This window comes from Crocodylus siamensis, chromosome 1, assembly GCF_052110815.1.
Source record: "Crocodylus siamensis isolate JL-2025a chromosome 1, ASM5211081v1, whole genome shotgun sequence".
NCBI classification, from domain to species: domain Eukaryota; kingdom Metazoa; phylum Chordata; order Crocodylia; family Crocodylidae; genus Crocodylus; species Crocodylus siamensis.
In genome coordinates, this window is record NC_143395.1 from 383,542,132 (window position 1) to 383,558,663 (window position 16,532).

Sequence of the window (16,532 nt, forward strand, 5' to 3'; positions counted from 1 at the left end):
CGAAGGCAATAGGAAAGAGGATCTGAAGATTAAAATCATTCTTAAAGTACAAGACCAAACATTTCCAATGGTGAACATTTAATTGAAGTCACCATTTAGCTGTGTTCTTGGCATATGAACAGCAATTAGAATTTCCCTAACATTTTATTTATATATAAAAAATATGATAATGCTTTGAACTAATACATCCCCTTAAAGATAAGGAGCCCCAAAGAACTCTCCAAAGATAAGTAAATATTATCATCATAGGAACAACAAAGGAAAACATGTGAAAAAACCTCTTATTATAAAATATCTATTCTGAATCTGTTGGCAGATGTTAAAAACATGAACAGATGTGGGCTCATAGGAAGTGCTATAACCTAGCTGCAGTAGTAAATTATAAACAGGTCTATGCACCACATAATTTGTGGTGGAATTCACCCTTGAATATTATTCCATGTTCTAAATGCTTGTCTACACTTGGAAATGTACTGAAATAGTTATTCTTGAGTAAACATCTTCATAAATTTCTAAGGGCAGACAAGACCTTAGTCTTCATTGAAAAATTTTACTGCTCATGATTGAGAAAATATCTTTGAATGCATGAACTCAACTTAGTGGTTGTCTTTCTGAACTTACAGAAAGCCTGAAACAGTCATTCTAGAAGGAATAGATGTGCCAAGAGTATACATGCACATTTACTGCGCAGTAACCTAAATTACTGTGCAGGAAACTACTGCGCAGTACAGGTGTGTATCTATATGTGCATGCCCATACTGCAGTAACTATGGGGACTTACACTGACTTGCAGATGATGCATGTATCAAATCTACACCTGCTGACTTACAGCGTAGTAACACGTGTACATGCGTTACTGCACAGTAATGCGGAAGCTTCCTGGCTGAGTCTGCCCAGCCATGTGGGGGCCATCCAGAGCCCAGCCCCAGGGTTCCTGGGCTGGGTTGCATTCTGGCAGCCCCTAGTTGCAGGGTATAAAAGCCTGCATCCATTTTGTGCCTTGGGGCACACACTCCAGGGAGCTGGCAGGAGCTGCTTGCAGCTGCAGCACCCCAGCAGGCCCCATGTACCACCCCCCCAGACAGCCTGCAGGCTGTGTTTGCCAGGTCTGTCCCACTCCAGAGCTGCTCTCTGGTTACAGGTGACTGCTGCAAAGGGCTGCAGTTTGCTGCACCCTTGCCCAGCCCTGTGATCCCACCAGGTCCAGGACCTGCTACCTCCTGCTGCTTACCCCCTACCTCTCTTTTTGCAGGACCATAGCGAAATGCTTCAGCTGCGCGGCTGCGACTCCCTGGCTGTGCCCCTGTCGGGGGTGCTGCTCCCAGCCCTGCAGGGCTGACATCATAGGGACAGCCATGCAGGGGCCCAACAAGCTGGTGCAGGGCATGACATCCTTCTCCTCTCCCGTGTCCAGCACCAGCCCTGTCCAAGTGTGCCCACCTGCCCAGAGCCCCAGAGGTGACAACTGGACCTGGGAGGAGATGTGTACCTTTGTGCAACTATGGGGCAAGGACAATGTCCTGAGGCAGTTCACGCAAGGTGGCTATACTCAAACACCTACATTTATGAGGCCCTGGCAGCTGGGATGTGTGTGTGGGGCCAGTTGGCACGGCACTGCCGCATGAAGGCCAAGGACTTGCGGGCCCAGTGGGTGGCTGTGACCGGCAACAGTTGTTAGTCCAGGGGCCCTTAGAACTACATCTTTACATGCAGCAGCTGACCCATATTCTGGCACCCCAGGAGCCCATGCCTGTGCCCTACCCTGGCACCTCCAGTGACATGTCACTGGAACAGGGGACCTCAGACCTTCAGTGCCCCACCTTGCACCCTGCCTGGCTGCTGCACCTACTAGCAGCCCTGGCCAATGGTTGTCTCAGCCTTGGCCCAACCCCACAGCCACCCATGAGGAGTGGCCAGCCATGCCACCGCCGACCGCCCATAGCACCAGCTCCTCCCAGGGTGGGGGCCCTAGCTGGGTGCTAGTCCCCAGCCCACTGGAGACCATGGACGTTGGGAAGAGCCGGACACTACCTGGCATGGGAAGCCCTACGCTGAGCTGCCAGCCAAGCCAGCCCTGGACCCATGGTAAGTTCCGACCTGGGGTGTGGGCCCTGGGGTGGGCCCTCCCAGCCCCAGTCCCCACCCCTGCCCCTGCTTCTAGCCCCACTCACATTCTTTTTACTACTACTAAGAATCTCCCCATGCTGCTCTTCATTTTCATTGTCCCTCTCTGGTCTTGTTCTACCTTTTCTTTCTTTTTTTGAAACAGGGAAATGAAATGGGACATAGTATCAAAGTGAGGTGTGCTCCACTGATATACATATTAGTTTTCTATTTGTTCTGGATTTCATTATATTTTCTTCTATTAAAGTCATTCTCATAATCAAGTTTGCTTTTTATACCCCTATATTTTGCATGCTGAACATACATTTTCAGTGAGCTATCCACAATGACACAAAATTAAAATAATTACAATAACTAATAATTATTGAACAGCCTTGGTCTATACTACTCTTAAATTGTTTGTTTTCCACAAATTTTGTAACCCCTTTCTGTTCATTTCAATAATACTGGCCTTAGCACAGAGCAGTGGGATTTGCCCTTTTGAAAACTGAGCTTTCATTTTTTTGCCTTTTTCTTTTGTACCCCTTAACCAGTTTGTAATCCATTACAGAAAGATACATTTCCCGAAGACTGGAAGAAGGCCAATGTGGTGCTGATCTTCAAGAAAGGGAGGAGAGTGGATCTGGCTAACTACAGGCCCATTAGCCTGACTTCTATCCCGGGGAAGATCTTAGAAAAGTTTATTAAGGAGGCCATCCTTGAGGGACTGGCCCAGGCTAACATTCTAAGGGACAGCCAGCACGGGTTTGTTGCGGGTAGGTCTTGTTTGACCAATCTGATTTCCTTCTATGACCAGGTGACCTATCACCTGGACGAGGGAGAAGAGGTTGATGTCATATATCTTGACTTCAAAAAAGCTTTTGATCTGGTATCCCATGATCACCTCTTGGCCAAGCTGGCCAACTGTGGCCTTGGCTCCACCAGGATCCGCTGGCTGGGAAATTGGCTTCGTGGTCAGACCCAGAGGGTTGTGATTGATGGCAGTCACTCATCGTGGTGTCCTGTGACCAGTGGGGTCCCTCAAGGCTCTGTCCTTGGACCCATCCTGTTCAACATCTTCATTAATGATGTGGACATTGGAGTCAGGAGTGGACTGGCTAAGTTCGCCGATGACACCAAACTTTGGGGCAAAGCATCCACGCCAGAAGATAGGCGGGTGATCCAGGCTGACCTGGACAAGCTCAGCAAATGGGCAGACAAGAACCTCATGGTGTTTAACACCGAAAAATGCAAGGTTCTCCACCTTGGGAGGAAAAACCTGCAGCTTCCTTATAGGCTCGGCAGTGCTACGTTGGATAGCACTACAGAAGAAAGAGACTTGGGGGTCATCACTGACCACAAGATAAACATGAGCCTGCAATGCAATGCTGCGGCTAACAAAGCGACCAAAACGCTGGCTTGCATCCATAGATGCTTCTCGAGCAAATCCCGGGACGTCATTCTCCCCTTGTACTCGGCCTTGGTGAGGCCGCAGCTGGAGTACTGCGTCCAGTTTTGGGCTCCACAATTCAAAAAGGATGTGGAGAAGCTTGAGAGAGTCCAGAGGAGAGCCACGTGCATGATCAGAGGTCAGGAAAACAGATCTTATGATGATAGGCTGAGAGACATGGGACTCTTTAGCCTGGAAAAGCATAGGCTCAGGGGTGATCTGATGGCCACCTATAAGTTTATCGGGGTGACCACCAGGATCTGGGGGAACGTTTGTTCACCAGAGCGCCCCAAGGGATGACGAGGTCGAACGGTCACAAACTCCTGCAAGACCGTTTCAGGCTGGACATAAGGAAGAATTTCTTTACTGTCCGAGCCCCCAAGGTCTGGAACAGTCTGCCAGCGGAGGTGGTTCAAGCACCTACATTGAACACCTTCAAGAGTAAATTGGATGCTTATCTTGCTGGGATCCTCTGACCGCAGCTGACTTCCTGCCCTTTGGGCAGGGGGCTAGACTCGATGATCTCCCGAGGTCCCTTCCAGCCCTGATGTCTATGAAATCTATAAGAAGATCTTCAGCTGTACTCACAAATACAGTACTAATGCTGCATCACCCAACCATTTTACTAAAATGGTACTGGCAAAGATTGGTAGTTATTTAAACATTTGATATCATGCTGTATTTTCAGTTGGAACATATAGTGTTAGTTACTACTTAGTATAAAAGGTTTCTTAAAAATAATTTTTCATAATGGCTAAAAGAACAAATGTTTAATTGCTAATATTTAACTCAGTCCTTTCTCAGTCACAGTGGTTTTATTCCACAGAGCTTCAGCAGGAGCATAGGCTCTCATTGTCACAGTACACCAGGTTGCCTGGTCTAGTGGGCAGAGCTGGGCATGGAGCTGGGGTTTGTAGGGGTAAGAGTCAGAAGCCACAAGTCAGGAACCAAAATGCTAAGCTAGGATAAGGAACTGGGAATCAGAAATCTTGTTACCAAGCCCAAAGGAAAATCCACAGGGCAGAGTCTAAGAGTAAGCCAAACCAAGGTCAGGAGCCAGGAATCGGGTCTATAGGGAGAATCCAAATCTGTAATCCAGTAACAAGCCAAAAGCAGGGTCAGGAAATAGGGAAACCAGAGATGTTGCTAGAACCAGAGCTGCTAAGAGACTAAAGACTAGTGTGTTGTGCAGCCAGGCTCGGGTGCTGGAAGAGTTCCTTAAAAGCAGCTCCAGGACCAGTCAGAGGGAAGGGACTGAGGATTATCTGGCCTTGATTATTGTAACTGAGTCAGCTGCACTTAACAAGGGTTGTAGGGCAGAAGCCTACCTGAGCTTTATGGAGCTGACCCTAGGCTGCAACACAGGAGCCTTACACTCTTCTTCATTTTATCTAGTTAAAACTATAAGCTCTAAGAAGCCAAGTCTGTCTCTTATTACACGGTTATACATTTCATAGGACACTGGGGTCCAAGCTTCAAACGGATCTTCAAGGCTGTTCTATAACAACTGATAACAGAACAGAACAGGTGAGTGTCACAGGGCTGGTCCACAAGCTGAATCCAGGCCATGAATCCTTTCTCCTCCCTCTTTCCCCCCACTGTAAACCTGATCTGGCAGTTGCCTCTGCTTGTCTGGGACCCATACTGTATGCAGCATCAATCCTGGAACAGCTCTGCACAGTCTGGCCAGAGCAGGAGCCGTGCTATATGCACTGCCTGCTCCAGCCAGATTGCACTGCACACGCTGCCCACTCTGTGAGCTCTAAGACTGCACTGCACACAGCATTGGCATTAGCTGGTCCAGGACCTGTACTACATATGCAGTCTGGGTCCTGGCACAATGTACAGCATGCATGCCAGGGCAGGCATCACATACAGTGACATGCTTCAGTCATACTGAGCCACATACATTGCCCATTCTGGCTGCTTTGAGATCAGTTCTGTGCACAGCATGGGTCCCAGACTGGTTGGAATGGCAGCTGGATCAGGTATGCTGAGGAGGTGTGAGGGATGAGGGAAAAGGGGAAGGGGTTGTGGACTTGGGCCAGGGAAGGGAAAGGAAGGAGGAGGGGAAAGGGTATTGGGTTGAATTCAATCCATGATCTGACCCTGCACCATAGGCGCACATCATGCCCTGTGTGATTCTGGTTAGTTCCAGTGGCAGTACTGGGGGCCAAATGGCAGGACTCCGCTGGCCATATGTTTGACACCCCTAATTTAGTCTAATACTGCATATATCTGAATGCCCACAGAAGATCATGCTCAATTGTTCATCGGAAAAAGTTTTGCAGGTAATCGTCTTATACCTTGAAGCATACCTTATTGTCTTTATTTTACCTTGCAAAACTACAGATATTAAGATAAAAATATCTAGCCCTTTTTAATAATCCAGTACCTAAAGAAGTAGAAAGCAGTATTTCCTTTGTTTTAGTTTACTACATCAGCCAAGTAAGATCTCCAGCCATCCTCTTGAAGCCCATTAACTAGATCTTACATTGAATATGTATTAGATAAAATGAGAGTAAGAGCAATGGGCAAGTTTCAGTCCAGAGCCTCTATTCTATCCACGGCAGTATCCATCTCAATGACTATCCAATTGCCCTACCTTCTTGTTCTTCCTGAAAAAGTAGGGCAATCAGCTAGTTACCTCAGGTGTCTGTACATGAATGCATGGGAAACAAGCAGGAGGATCTGGAAGTCCATACACAGTCCCAGAGCTATGATGTGATTGGAATAACAGAGACTTGGTGGGATAGCTCACATGTCTGGAGCACTGTCATGGGAGGGTATAAACTGTTTGGGAAGGACTGGCAGAGAAGAAAAGGAGGAGTTGTGTTTTATGTAAAAAAGCTGTATGATTGCTGGAGATGAAACTGGAGATAGGTCTGTTGAAAATCCCTGGCTTAGGATCAGATGGGAGAGCAACAAGGGTGATGTCATGGTAGGGATCTGCTATACACCACCGGACCAGGAGGATAAGGTGAATGAGGCTTTCTTCAGACAACTAGCAGAAGTTTCCAGATCCTGGGCCTTGGTTCTCTTGGGGGACTTCAATCACTCTGACATCTGCTGGGACAGCAATACAACAGTGCACAGGCAGTCCACAAAGTTTTTACAGAATGTTGGGGACAACTTCATGATGCAAGTGTTGGAGAGGCCAGGTAGGGGCCATGCTCTTCTTGACCTGCTGCTCACAAGCAAGGAAGAACTGGTGGAGAATTTAGCAGTGGATGGCAACTTGGGCAGCAGCAACCATGAGGTGATTGAGCTCAGGATCATGAGGAAAGGACTTCAGAAAGTAGACTTCAGCTCCTGAACTGACAGACAGAATTCCTTGGGAGGCCCCTCTGAGGTGGAAAGGAGTCCAGGAGAGCTGGTTGTATTTTAATGAAACCTTACTAAGGGTATGGGAACAAATCATCCTAATGCACAGGAAAAATAGCAAATATGGCAGGAAACCAGTTTGGCTTAGCAGGGAGCTCTTCAGTGAGCTAAAACACTACAAGGAAGCTTACAAGAAATGGAAAGTTAGACAAACAACTAGGGAGGAATATAAGAGTATTGCTCAGGCATGCAGGGTTGAAATCAAGAAGGCCAAAAGACAACTGGAGTTGCAACTACCCAGGGACATGCAGGGTAACAACAAGGGTTTCTACAAGCTTGTCAGTAAGAAGAAAATCAGGAAAAGATGGGTCCCTTTCTGAATGGGAGAAGCAATCTGGTGACAGAGAATGTCACAAAAGCTGAAGTACTCGATGCCTTTTTTACCTCAGTCTTCGCAAGCAAGGTCAGCTCCCAGACTACTCCAAGTGTCAGCACAGTTTGGGGAGGAAGTGAGCAGCCAACAGTATTGAAAAAATAGGTTACGGGCGGGCAGTTTAGAAAAACTGGACATGTACAAGTCCATGGGGCCAGATGGGATGGACACAAGGGTGCTGTGGGATTTGGCCAATGTGATTGCAGAGCCACTGGCTATTATGTTTGAAAACTTACGATGCTTGTGAGAGGCCCTGGAAAAAGACAAATATAATGACTAACTTTAAGAAAGGGAAGAAGGAAGATCCAGAGAACTACAAACCGATCAGCCTCACCTCCGTCCCTGGGAAAATGATGAAGCAGGTCCTCAAGGAATCCACTTCTAAGCACTTGGAGGTAAAGAAGGTGATTAGGACCAGTCAGTATGGAGTAACCAAATGATTCCTGACCAACTTGATTGCTTTCTGTGATGTGAAGAGACAGTCTCTTTTGGATGCAGGGAGACTGGTGGATGTGATGCACCTTCATTTTAGGAAGACTTTTGATGTGATCTCCCACAACATTCTCTCAAGCAAGCTAAGGAAGTATGGGTTGGATGAATGGGCTGTAAGGTGAAAAATAGAAAATTGGCTGGATCCAGGCTCAGAGGGTAGTAATCAATGCCTCTATGTCTAGTTGGCAGCTGGTATCAAGTAGAGTGCCCCAGAAGTCAGTCTTGGGGCTGACTTCATTCAATATCTTCATCAGTGTCCTGGAAGATTGGTTGTGGTGTACCCTCAGCAAGTTTGCAGATGTTACCAAGCTGGGGGGAGTAGTAAATATGCTGCAGGGTAGGGCTGGGATTCAGAGTGTTCTAGACGAATAGGAGATCTGAACCAAAAAAATCTCATGAGGTTCAGTATGGACAAGTGGAAAGTCTTGCACTTTGGATGGAAGAATCCCATGCACCAGTACAGGCTGAGAGCTGACTGGCTAAGAAGCAGCTCTGCAGAAAAGGGCATGGGGGTCACAGTGGACAGTAAGCTGAATATGAGCCAACAGTGTGCCCTCACTGCCAAGAAAGCTAATGCCATACTGGGCTGCATTAGTAGGAGCTTTACCAGCAGATCAAGAGAAGTGATTATTCCCCCTATTTGGCACTGGTGAGACAACATCTGAAGTACTGTATCCAGTTTTGGGCTCCCCACTACAGAAAGAATGTGCACCAAGTGGAGGACAATGAAAACAGATGGCTGTGCTACATGACTTATGAGGAGAGGCTGAGGGAACTATTAAAGTCTAGAGAAGAGAAGACTTGAGGGGGGATTTAATAGAAGCCTTGAACTACCCAAAGGGTGTTTCTAAAGAGGATGGAGCTAGACTGTTCTCAGTGGTGTCAGATAACAGAACAAGGAGCGAATGTCTCAAGTTGCAGCAAGGGAAGTTTAGGTTAGCTATTAGGAAAAAAGTGTTCACAAGTAGAGTAGTAAAACAGTGGAACAGGCTACCAAGAGAGGTTGTGGATCCTCTATCTTCAGAGGTTTTTAAGACCTGTGTAGACAAAGCCTTGGTTGGCATGATCTAGTTGGGGATGGTCCTGCTTTGAGCAAGGGGTTGGACTAGATGATCTCCTGAGTCCTTTCCAATCCTAATTTTTTATGATTCTATGATCCATACTTCCTTAGGCTTGTTTTTTTCTCCTGGCCCCACACATCTTCTCAGCTGCTCCAGGGGTCATCTTTAAAGTAAGAGCTAGAAAGGGATCTGTTATATAGTGGTTAGAACAGTTTTTTACCAGGAAACAGAAAACACACACTGAACCCCTTCTCTGGGTGAGGAGTCCTATAATCTGTTTCTCCCACTTCGTCAGTGAGTGCCCCAACCACTAGGCTATTGAGCTAAAATATGAAAGGGCTCTTCACTTTCTCTTCCATATTGTTTCTGGAAAGTCCATGGAAAGACCTTCAGGGTTAATTATTTCATTATAGGGTGGAAGAGAATTTTTAACTGTGAATAATACCACAGTTGTGTGACTACCATTTTTGCATAAAGTGAAATAGAATTCTGTTCTTTATGTTATGCAATATTTTTCTTTATCAGTTATCAGAAAAATTAAAAATCCCATTATTACTTGTGTTTGTATTTTCTTGTTACCTGCTTGAAGAATGCCTTAATCTACCTCCTTTTCCTGATCTGGTGGCCTATAATGGACCCCACCATAATGCCATTCCTGATCTCCTCCTTTCTCCTTTATCTTCACCAAAACACATTCAGCAGATCTCCTTTTCTCTTCTAGGATGTCAGAGCAAATGTATACATTCTTGATGTCTAATGCAATGATTTCTTCTTTCTCCCACACCTATTCCCATCTTTCTAAATCTAACCCTTGTTAGATGGCTTCCATCCCTCCAGATTGATGTTTTATGGAGCATCAACCTGTTTTGCAAAAGCTGAAGCCCTTGTGGATAACACCTTCATAGCCACATGCTGAATTCCTTGATGCAGCAGTCACTGCCTGGGCATTTGTTTTAAAAAAGTAGAACCACTTCCATGCAGTCTCATAGTCTTAGTAAATGTTGCGCTGCCACCATCCCTAGACCAGGTTTCCATAAGCACTTACATAACTGTCTACATTCCAAATCTTCTTATAGTCTCATTATATCTGTATACAACCCTCACCCTCAGTGCTGAAGAAGAGTCGAGATGGACCTTAAAAAAAAAAAAAAACTACAGAAGCTAGGAGCATAATAGTTTCCATGTAGTCTTAACATTTTTTAGAACTTGGACTATTAATTACCTGAATTTTAAGTGGTCCAAAAGAAGATAAATGACATTTTAACCATTTTGTGTCTAAGTATACCTGTTGATATCAAGTAGGTATCTTGCCCACAGGTGTACGTGGTGCTCTAACAGGGCCTATATCTTCAACTGTCAGGATTCTATTGTCAGCTAACAAGATTTAGATAACCTTCTCTGTCTGAAACTAGAAACTAGAATATTGGCAACAGAAAATGAGATGTGGCATCAGCAATGTTATTACACCAAGCACGTACTTAATTCCAAGATAGATACGAGTCAAACACAAGCTGTCATCAGGTTCATTACCAGTCCTGTTTTTCTGATTGCTCTTTAACAGTCTCTACCCACAACACTATTATCTCAGGAAAACAGATCTTATGATGATAGGCTGAGAGACATGGGACTCTTTAGCCTGGAAAAGCGTAGGCTCAGGGGTGATCTGATGGTCACCTATAAGTTTATCAGGGGTGACCACCAGGATCTGGGGGAACGTTTGTTCACCAGAGCGCCCCAAGGGATGACGAGGTCGAACAGTCACAAACTCCTGCAAGACCGTTTCAGGCTGGACATAAGGAAGAATTTCTTTACTGTCCGAGCCCCCAAGGTCTGGAACAGTCTGCCAGCGGAGGTGGTTCACGCACCTACATTGAACACCTTCAAGAGTAAATTGGATGCTTATCTTGCTGGGATCCTCTGACCCCAGCTGACTTCCTGCCCTTTGGGCAGGGGGCTAGACTCGATGATCTCCCGAGGTCCCTTCCAGCCCTGATGTCTATGAAATCTATGAAATCTCACCTTTAAACACCCAGCTATTTACATAGTCTCTTGTGAGAGACTTCTTGTTCAAGGAATTCTTGAATTATATCTGTTGGTTCTCCTTTATCTGTTCACTTTACAAAGAACCTTAGTAGGCTGGAGATGTGGTTTTCCTTTACAGAAGCTGTATGTGTTTGTCTCTGTTTTAGTAAATGTTTTAGAATTCTGTATTTCATTATTATTTAAATTAATGTGTGAGTTACTAAGTAAAGTTCATTTGTCTGTAATTCCCAAGTTCAGCCTAGTATATCTTGAGAATTTAGCTATCTTTCAGTCTAACGTAACTAATTTTAATAATATTGATTAGTTAGCAGCTCATGTAATTCATTCTTAAATTCCTTAATAACCCTTAGATGAAGCAATATAATTTTAGTCTTGTAGTAAAAATGAAGGGACTAATCCAGAGTTAATTGAAAAATATAGCTGAAAGAGAAAGTTGTATCTCTTTTGATTTTTAGTAGACTTGGATCAGGGCTTGCATGATTGATTTGTCCTAACATCTTCGTAGTCATTGTATGCAAAAATAGCAGGGAAATTTATGTTATTTCTAAATTTGAAATGTATGTTATTTCTAAATTTAGAATTATTAAATGTATCGATTTAAAAGAAAATAGCCTAAAATAGTCCACAAAGTGTGTTAGGTACTAGTACTACTTTTCAGCTCATAAAATCTAGTAAACATTAACGCTGATTTGAAGGCAGTATATCAAATTTCAAAGTTCTCCAAAACTTTCGAGGAAATACAGCCAAATGTTGATGGATACTTTGATATTTTATGCCCATGGTTAGTTTAATAGATTAGTATAAAAGAAAACTAAATCCTTTCAATGGATCCTTGAATACTTGGAGCTCAATACAGCTTTTGTTTTGGGGTGGATGAAAGTAATTTTTAGAAGTTCAGTTTTGCATACTGGAAGGATAGCATAATTCACACCATGTTATTCTGCTTTTTATGTTGTTCTGTGTATATACTGGATCAGAAGAGTCATAAGGACTCAAAAGAATCTATAAGACATGTAGCTTGAAATCAGAGTTTGCTTGATCTTAACAAGATCTAGGAAGTAAAGCCAAAGCTAGACAAATTTAGAATAGAAAAAAGCATAGTATTTTTAACAGTGAGGGTAATTAATTACTGAAGGAACTTATTGAGGATTTTGGTAGATTCATAATTTCTAGATCAAGATTGGATGTTTTCTGGAAAAAACATTCTCTAGTTCAAATAGGAATACATTCAGGGAAATCCTATTGCCTGTGTTATGAAAGCGATCAGACTAGATGATAACAGTGCCCCCTTTTTAACTATATAAACTATAAATCTATAAAAACACACTTTTATCAAGTGCAATTAGAAGAAAGAATTATTTTTGTTCGGAAACAGAAACTACATCATTAACCTTTTAAATCAAGATTAGTCTTGGTGTAATAAAAAGATGAGAAGTCTATGGTCAAGGAGACTGGAAGGAAAGTAATAAAAGATTAAAGAGTATTCTGGAGGTGCAGGATGTACAATGTATTGTCAGCATTTAAAATGATAGAAAGTCCATTTTTCATAATGTAGGTTTCATTGTCTAATATGTAAATTTTCAGAGGGAGAAAGGCACAATGAAATAAAACTAAATATACATATGTAAGAGGACCCAGTGCCCCAGGGGCAGCTGTCATGGCCCCTGGTGGCATCAGCGCAATGGCTGTATCTTAATCCTCTAAGTATATTGGCTATCTTCAGAAATCCCCATCCATGCTGAGTCTATCCCTTGCCAGCCCTCAGTTCCTTACTGACATTTCTCAGGGATAGCAGGATCTTCATCAGTCTCTCATCAGGAGACATCTTACTGCAGAGCCCCTTCCCCTTCAGCCTCCTGGGCCAGACTGACCGCTCTGGATTTGGCCCCGGTTTATATGCCATGAGAGCCCTAATCTTTCTAGTGAGGTGACTCCCTGGGCAGTCTGCAGGTGTTCTCTAATTAGCTTTTCTTATTGGCCTTAAGGGTAGCCTATAGCAGCAGACCTAGCAATTGTAACCTTACCTTGTCTCACTCCCAAGACTACTACCAGGAATCTGCTAGCACTGCAGTTGGGCTTCTTCCCGCTTACATGGGTTACTCTACTATTGTACTATCTCTGTGCAACTAGCACAGCAATAGACAATCTCCATTCCTAGGCTCTGGCTACCTATTTTTTTACAGTTAGCTCCTGTAACAGGGTAAGAGAAAGAGGGCAGGGAACAAGTTTTCTCGCATCCTCCCTCTTACTGGAGTGAGCCCTGGAGCTTGTCAGTGCTGCAGGATCCACTGCCCAAGCTGATAAAGAGCCAGTCCTTTCCCACTCTACTGCAAGGGACTGGGGCTGAATCCAACACTTCTGGACCCACCGGAGCACCACCCAAGCTGGCCCAGAGTGGAGAGTGTTTCCTTCCAGGGCATGGTGGTTCCAAAGAGAATGGAGCTAGACAGTTCTTGGTGGTGGCAGATGACAGAACAAGGAGCAATGGTCTCCAGCTACAGCAAGGGAAGTTTGGGTTAGATATGAAGAAATATTTTTTCATTAGGAGGGTAGTAAAGCACTGGAACAGATTACCGTGAGAGGTTCCATGCTTGGAGTTTTTAAGACTCAGCAAAGCCTTGGCTGAAATGATGTATTTGGGGCTGTTCTTACTTTGAGCAGGGGGTTGGACTAGATGACCTCCGTAGGTCGCTTCCAACCCTAATTTTCTATGATTCTATGATCCCTTCTAAAGTCTTCATTCCAAAGGTGTTAACAAGTCTCTCTTCTTTTTAATGGTCTTAGTGATCTCCCAATCAGGTTATCCTTCATTCTACACTTCTGCTATCTGTTAGCTGCTCATGGGAATGACGCTCCTGTTTTACAGAACTGCATATTGTTTTGGATTAATTCCAGTGAAGTTATATTTGTTTTTGCTTCAAACTTACAGTAAGCCTTGTACAGCCCTAAGCCCTAAGTGTATTGTAAGGCTTCTAGTTTATTTTTAACTGGAGAGAAACAAGTGTTGTGTTACATGTGATGTTGCACCACACCATCTGTTCAATGCCTTTTTTGCCTCAGTCTTCACAGGCAAAGTCAGTTCCCAGACTACTGCACTGGGCAGCATAGTTTGGAGGAAATGAGCAGCCCTCAGTAGTGAAAGGTTAGGGGCTATTTAGAAAAGCTGGACATGTACAAGTCCATGGGGCCATATTGGATGCACTCGAGGGTGCTGAAGGAGTTGCCTGATGTGATTGCAGAGCCACTGGACATCATCTTTGAAAACTCATGGAGATCAGGAGAGGTCCTGGATAATTGAAAAAGGGCAAATATATTCCCCATATTTAAGAAAGGGAAAAAGGAGGATCCAGGGAACTACATATCAGTCAACCTCACCTCCATCCCTAGAAAAATCATGAAGCAGGTCCTCAAGGAATCCATTTGTAAGCACATGGAGGAGAAACAGGTGATTAGGAACAGTCAACATGGATTCGCTAGGGGCAAGTCATGCCTAACCAACCTAATTGCCTCCTATGACAAGGTGACTGGCTCTGTGGATGCAGGGAGACTGGTGGATGTGATGTACCTTGATTTTAGCAAGGCTTTTGACACAGTGTCCTGCAACATTCTCACAGGCTAGCTAAGGAAGTATGGGTTGGATGAATGGACTGTAGGGTGGATAGAAAACTGGCTGGAGCATCAGGCTCAGAGAGTAGTAATCAATGGCTCAGTGTCTAGTTGGCAGCCAGTATCAAGCTTTAGGGGTTGGTCCCGGGGCCGGTTTTATTCAATGTTTTCACCAATGATCTGGAAGATGGCTTTAAGTGCACCCTCAGCAAGTTTGCAGATGATACCAAGCTGGGGGGAGTAGTAGGTAGTAGTAGTGGTAGGGCTAAGATTCACAGTGATCTAGACAAATTGGAGAATTGGGCCAAAAGGAATCTCATGAGGTCCAATAAGGACATGTACAAAGTCCTGCACTTAGGATGGAACAATCCCATGCACCAGTACAGGCTGGGGGCTGACCAGCTGGGCAGCAGCTCTGCAGAAAAGGACTTGGGGGTTACAGTGAACAGTAAGTTGAATATGAGCCAGCAATGTACTCTTTTTGCAAAGAAGGTTTACAGCATACTCGGCTGCGTTGGTAGGTGTGTGGCCAGTAGGTCAAGGGATTCGTTGCAGCTGTTCAGCACTGGTGAGGCCACATGCACATTGAGTAGTGCATTCAATTTTGGGGCCCCAGTGCAAAAAGCACATGGACAAACTGGAGAGAGTCCAGTGGAGGACAACAAAAATGATGAGAGGGCTGAGGAACATGACATGACTTACGAGGAGAGACTGAGGAAACTGGGCTTATTTAGTCTCAAGAAGAGGAGACAGCAGCTTCAACTACTTAAAGCAGGGTTCAAAAGTGGATGGAGCTAGACTATTTTCAGTGGTGGCAGAAGACAGAACAAGGAGCAGTGGTCTCAGGTTGCAGCAAGAGATGTTTAGGTTAGATATTAGGAAGAATTTTATCACTAGGAGGGTAGTAAAACACTGGAACAGGTTACCCAGAGAGGTGGTGGAAGCTTCAACCTTGGAGGTTTTTAAGACCCGGCTCGACAAAGCTTTGGCTGGGATTATCTAATTGGGGATGGTCCTGCTTTGAGCAGGGGGTAGGGTTAGAGAATTTCCTGAGGTCCCTTCCAACCCTGACTTTCTATGATTCTATGATCTGCACCCCAATTTTCAGAATCTAGATCCACTCATTATTCTAATACAGTAAAAGCCTTACCACTTCCAGCTGTGTGTCTGGCTGTTCATAACGCTCTGGGTCAACTGCATATGTGCCACCCAGGGCCTTACATGCAGATAGACAGACAGGCAGAGGCGGAGGTGGAGGCAGTGGGGGCCAGGGTGTGCTCTGCTACATGGGGAGAAGAGGAGGTGAGGAGAGAGGGAGTGTTGCTTGCAGCCCTGTGGGGAGTCTGGAATATGGCGAGGGGGTGTGGTGCATGGCTACAGGGTGCCTCTCAGGGAACAGGCACAGGGTGCACAGGCAGAGCACACCGGCTACAGCACGTGGCCATAGGGTGGAGTGCACCCCCTACACCTGCTGCTTGCGTGGCACCCTATGCGCATGTGCCACCCCCCCATGGGAAGTGACTGCCAGATGCAGCAGCAGGGTGCACTGGGCATGGGGGGTGTGTGGCATGTGGCTGCAGGGTGTCACACGAGGAGCCAGTGTGGGGATGCAGCATGTGGCCACAGGGTGGGGCACCCCTTGCTCCCCAAGTGGCACTCTGCAGCTGCATGGCATGCCCCTCATGCACACCATGCATGGTGGTGCACCACATCCCCTGTGCACAGATTGCCTGCCAGCTGTGGCCGTGGAGCACAAGGCACATGGGGTGAAGGCGCAATGGATGTGGGAAGCACCCACCAGCTAAAGCACATGGCCCCAGGCACATGGCGCACCCCACCCACCAGCTCTCTGCGTGGCACCCCACACCCCTCCGTGTGGCCACAAGCTATGGCCCCCTGTGCAGGGAGTGCCTGCTGGCTGTGGCCATGAAGCGCGCAGTGTGTGGGGGGGTCATGGTGTGCAGGCATGTGGGGAGCTGGCATGGGGGCATGCAGGCAGTGCCCACTGCTGCAGCACGTG

General features: G+C 45.6%; 1 protein-coding gene across 1 annotated transcript in view; it reads left to right on the plus strand.

Annotated features, from left to right (window-relative positions):
• LOC149875168 (uncharacterized) overlaps positions 1 to 16,532 on the plus strand; it is a 55,447-nt gene that overhangs the window by 11,902 nt on the left and 27,013 nt on the right. The window lies entirely within an intron of this gene.